General features: G+C 47.9%; 1 long non-coding RNA gene across 1 annotated transcript; it reads left to right on the top strand.

Moving 5' to 3' along the window:
* Positions 1-1,715: 1,715 nt before the first annotated feature.
* On the top strand, positions 1,716-3,733 carry LOC310843863. Its single transcript, XR_014563714.1, has 3 exons — positions 1,716-1,916; positions 3,175-3,237; positions 3,413-3,733. It is a non-coding gene; the product is annotated as an uncharacterized lncRNA (long non-coding RNA).
* Positions 3,734-4,948: the final 1,215 nt, after the last annotated feature.

Here is a 4,948-nt window from a genome sequence, read left to right as displayed (position 1 = left end):
CCAGATTGCAGGTTTGATCCTCATGTGGGTCACCTGCATATTCCTGCAGCTCTCCAGGGTTTGGGGGCAGCCACCTTTCCCAGCCCATTCTGGAGATGGGAGGGATTGAACCCAGAGCCTTCTGTATGGGTAGCCTGTGTTGTACCACTAAGCTACAGCAGCCGTACTCTGCAACTGCGCAGCAGCACTCTGCTCTGAGCTCATGCTTCATTCCAGTTACCTTGAGCTCCGCCACTATTTAAGCAGTTACAAGTTCACCATTCTTCGGCATGTATAATAGGGCGAAACATCAAAAGGAGAAGTCAAATGCTGAATGTAATCCCCATGGGCAGGCAGGTAAGCCGGGGAATGTTGATTTGTGTTATTTTAATTGCTTATAGTACATCCGATTCAGTTCAGGCACTCTGAATTCAATTCTGCTTTCTGCCAATGCATAACAGATCGCCCAGCTATTCAGCGCAGCGGAGAGTAGTTTCCCCAGAACACTCGTAGAAAATCGTCAGGATTTGTAGTATCAAGGTCATGGTGGAGAGCTGCTACTGATTTATTCTTCCACGTTCGCATCCTTGAATGGAAGCTTCACAGAAGGTAGGTGGCTTGAACAAATCATACTTTTGTGCACAATTGGTGTGCATGCCTCTAAGGCCACATTCAGAGGTTCATATCACACTCCTTGATCTTTATGCACCCATTCAATGGCATCTTAGTGACCCATGTTGCACTTCTTTTGTGCTTTTAGAAACACCATGTAATAGACTCTGGGCCACAATCCTAGACGGAAGAAGCTAGGAGATGCTGTGCCCCACAGGTGCTGAGTTGCACCTAGCATTGTGTGTTTGTGTGTGACATCATGCATGCGGTGCATGTCATATGCATGTGATGTCACGTGCATTGCACATTACATGCATGATGATTGTCACATCTGGAGAGGCCAACCAGGTCTCCTCCCGATGCAACATTTGTGTGCCAGGCTGTGCTGGTCCATGCATCATCTCCCATGCTGAATGGCCCAGGGCGACATCCAGTTGGGCCTCCTTTGCCCCCTCAAGATTGGGGTGTGTGTGATCCCCATCCCAGTGGACATTGGGGGTTGTAGAAACCTCAGCCCCATAGAGTTGATGCACCTGCTGTGCCCCTTAGGTTGAAGGTCAGTGGTCCAACATCTGCTTTGCTTGTCCCAGGTTCAATCCCTGGCATTTTCAGATAGGCTGGGAGAGACCTCTTGTCATGGAGTCATTTGCCTGTTGTACAGCAGCCTGAAGGGGGAGAAGAGGGAGTGACTCCACCTGTAGCTGGTGAGCCTTTAAGGACACAGAGGAGAAGGCGCTGATGAGAACCAGCGGGCTTCAGCCTTCTTATGCAGAGCTTCCAGCAGCAGTCAAATGCTGGAATCAATGCTTGTAGTCCTTGACCTTACCTTGCTGCTTCCTGCTTGTTTTGGCCCTTGATCATTGGATTCCCAGACCCCTGGACGGTGTGAGCATGTGGATTGCTGTTTGCCTGACCCTAGGACTGGACCTGACTTTGAATGCTGACTCTGCTTCCAGGCAAGTACACTTCAGAGACTCTTCTGGTTGGCTGGCCTCCCACTCCACTAAGCTCTGCACACTGTTGCTCAGCAACGAGACAATGACACCACTCTCCTACACTAGAGCAGTGGTGGAGAACCTCTGGACAGTGGGCCAAATCTGACCCCCCCCCCTCAGGCACTTTCCCCAAACTATACCCACCTGCTCCAAACCTGATGTCATAATGCAATGTTGAATGGGGGCACAGGTAGGAACCTGGCTGTTTTCCCTACAGGAAGCAGGATTGAGTCCCTCATCTTATCTGCTGATGGGTGTATGTGGTGGGAGTTAAGTCCTGTTTAATGTCTGTCTTCCCCCCCCCCCACTCCCACAGGCCAAATTCAACAAGTGAGTGGTCAAAGTTGGTGCACAGGGTGGTGGATATAAAGATCTGGTCTGCTAGGCCTGAAAGGTCCCCCAGTTTTGCACTAGAGATATGCTGCCAGTCTGGGTAGATCTACATGGACCAATGGCTTGAGCCAGTGTGGTGTAGTGGTTAAGAGTGGTAGTCTCGTAATCTGGGGAACCGGGTTCGCATCTCCGCTCCTCCACATGCAGCTGCTGGGTGACCTTGGGCCAGTCATACTTCTTTGAAGTCTCTCAGCTCCACTCACCTCACAGAGTGTTTGTTGTAGGGGAGGAAGGGAAAGGAGATTGTTAGCTGCTTTGAGACTCCTTAGGGTAGTGATAAAGTGGGATATCAAATCCAAACTCCTCCTCCTCCTCCTCCTCCTCCTCCTCCTCTTCTTCTTGACTTGGTGTAGAATCATAGAAGAGTTGGGAGGGACCCCAAGGGTTATCTAGTCCAACCCCCTGCAATGCAGGAATCTCAGCTAAAGCATCCATGACAGCTATCCAACCTCTGCTTAAAAGCTTTCAAGGCAGGCCCATTTCAAACAAAGGTTGTGGCAACACTGGCTGTGCCCATTGATTCAAAACCGCAGAAGTTGAGATGCAAGCCTAATGAGGGCAGGGTTTTGCGAAAAGGCTCTGTTGCTGTTCACATTTCAGGAAAGGAGGTTAAAGCGCCTTTCATCCATGCTGCAGCTTAGGAGAAAGTGACTGAGATATGTGTGGGTCTTTGCAGGATCAGAAACCCCACTGGAAAGCTGTTGCAGCCATCTTTTCTCCGTAGACTTCTCAGTTGTCCATCTGTATTGCTTTCGGATGCGGTCCTAAGGGGGAAAAATGGGAATACGGCTTACTTCAGTATGCAGTGTGAGAAAAGGCTCCTGCCTCTCCTTTTGAATGACAGTCCCAAGTAATGCAAACCTTGATGCAGCACACGTCTAAGCTCTTTGGAGTACTATTATTTTCAACCTGAGAGTTAACTACATGCACAAATATCTTCTGCCGAAAGCTGTGGCTCTTTAAAGTGCCTAACTTTGGATCATGTTGCTGGTTAAATTATTTCACTTAATTCTTGAAGCAACAGTAAATATATGTATGATCAGACACTGATTTTCACTTTTTTTGGGGGGGGAGGTTGCAGTGAGCTGGGGGGGCAGATGCCAGTGGTGGTCTGGGTCAGTGGGTGGAGCAACGAATGTAAATTTTAACCCCTTACTGTAGGCTAATTTTCACACCCACCTGCTCTTTCCCCCAGGCATGGTCAGAGTCCAATGGAAGACTTGAAGTAGCCTAAATACACAAGGAACCAGCAGCACCAGTGAGGGACCTGCCTTGGGGATATGTGGTGTGGCTTGGGAGGGTGTGTGCCCAAGAGTCCCAAGGAGAAAGTAGAGATCTTTGGAGGGCTTGAATTCATTCCCTGAGATCCCCACCCCTTCTTTAACGAATGTTTCCACCATAATGTCTTTCAGAATTTCCCCTTTTTCTTCCAGCTATAGATTTCACAGGTTGATGAGTCAGTTACATGAACTTCAATCCCCGATGCTATGATATAATTGCACACAGACACAGGGACAGAACCTTCATCTGTAAAATAGAATAGATGCTTTCATATGTACCCCAATAATCTCATGGCGAGACACAAGGATTTGGTCGCCTGCAGCTGTTTGCCTCTGCTATTTAGGTCCGCACCAACTTCCTCTACCCTGCCTACCCTTGATAAGTATGAAAAGGAAATTAAACCTATAGCTGGATTGCTGCTCAGATGGCCCCATCGCATCAAAGCGAGCACACAGCTTAGCTGGCTGTCAGAATGCCTCCTGACTCCATTATTCTGCTATTATAACTTTTCAAGGGTACTTGCAAGATCGAGCCTCATATGGTAACTGGTGTGAGTCGAATTCCATCAGGAGAAAGCTGCTGTTCTGTGCAGAAAGGGGTCGGGGGAATTACGTCCTTATCTGCATGATTTTTCAGTTACATTAACACAAGGACAGCAGCAAATTTGTTCCTCACAATTCCCTGTACTCTCCGATGCGGTCATTAAAATCCCCATTCAGAGCACTTGAGTCTCAACATGTTTCAACATACCCCAAACCCTTTTATATACTATCGTTTGGCTCCAAGGACATTCGCTTGGAAGTAACAGCTGATGACAATGCCCCCTGGTTTTGCCAGAGGCTGTAGAGAATATGAGGAGAGGCCTAGAGAGGCCTGAGGGCATACTTGTGCCATCCTAGCCCCCGCCCTCTATGCTCTGGGATCTTCAACACAACAAAGGGCCAGTGATGGCAATTTGTTTATGTGGGAGGTTGAGGGATGGCCAAAATGGCCCTAGGACCTGTTGCAGCCAACCTGGATCTGCTCCAGAAAGCTTCTGCCAGAGTGAGAAACTGGGATTTTGGCTCCATCCCTAATCTACTGCCATAAGATAAGACCTTATGTCAACGTGCCCCTCCTCCTTTATTTCATAACTGGGATAGGACAAAGTCACCAAATAATGATACTCTGTATATTATTTTAAATAATGAATCTTCATGGAGGAGTGGTCAGACCAAGACAAGGGGTTGGAGGAATTGCATGTTACCCACCCTGGGGAAAAGAGAAGACTGAGAAGTGATATGACAGCTATCTTTGAATATCTCAGGGGTTGTCATGTGGAAAATGGAACGAGCTTGTTTTCTCCTGCTCCAGAGGGTAAGACCCAAACCATTGGCTTCTAGTTACAAGAAAGGAGATGCCAACTAAACATCAGGAAGACCTTTCTGAAAGTAAGAACCAGAGGCCTTTCTCCTGGGCATGGTCAGCCAATTGGTGTCAAAGAAGGATAGAACTTTCTTTATGTAGGCTACAACAGCAGCAAGAATACTTATTGCGAAGTACTGGAAGACACAGGATCTACCCACTCTGGAAGAATGGCAGATGAAGGTGTTAGACTATATGGGACTGGCTGAAATGACTGGCAGAATCCGAGACCAGGGAGAAGAGTCAGCGGAAGAAGATTGGAAGAAATTCAAAGACTATCTACA

Source organism: Podarcis gaigeae, assembly GCF_964106915.1.
Source record: "Podarcis gaigeae genome assembly, chromosome: 4".
In the NCBI taxonomy this organism is placed as follows: Eukaryota; Metazoa; Chordata; class Lepidosauria; order Squamata; family Lacertidae; genus Podarcis; species Podarcis gaigeae.
This window is presented reverse-complemented; position numbering and strand designations above follow the sequence as displayed.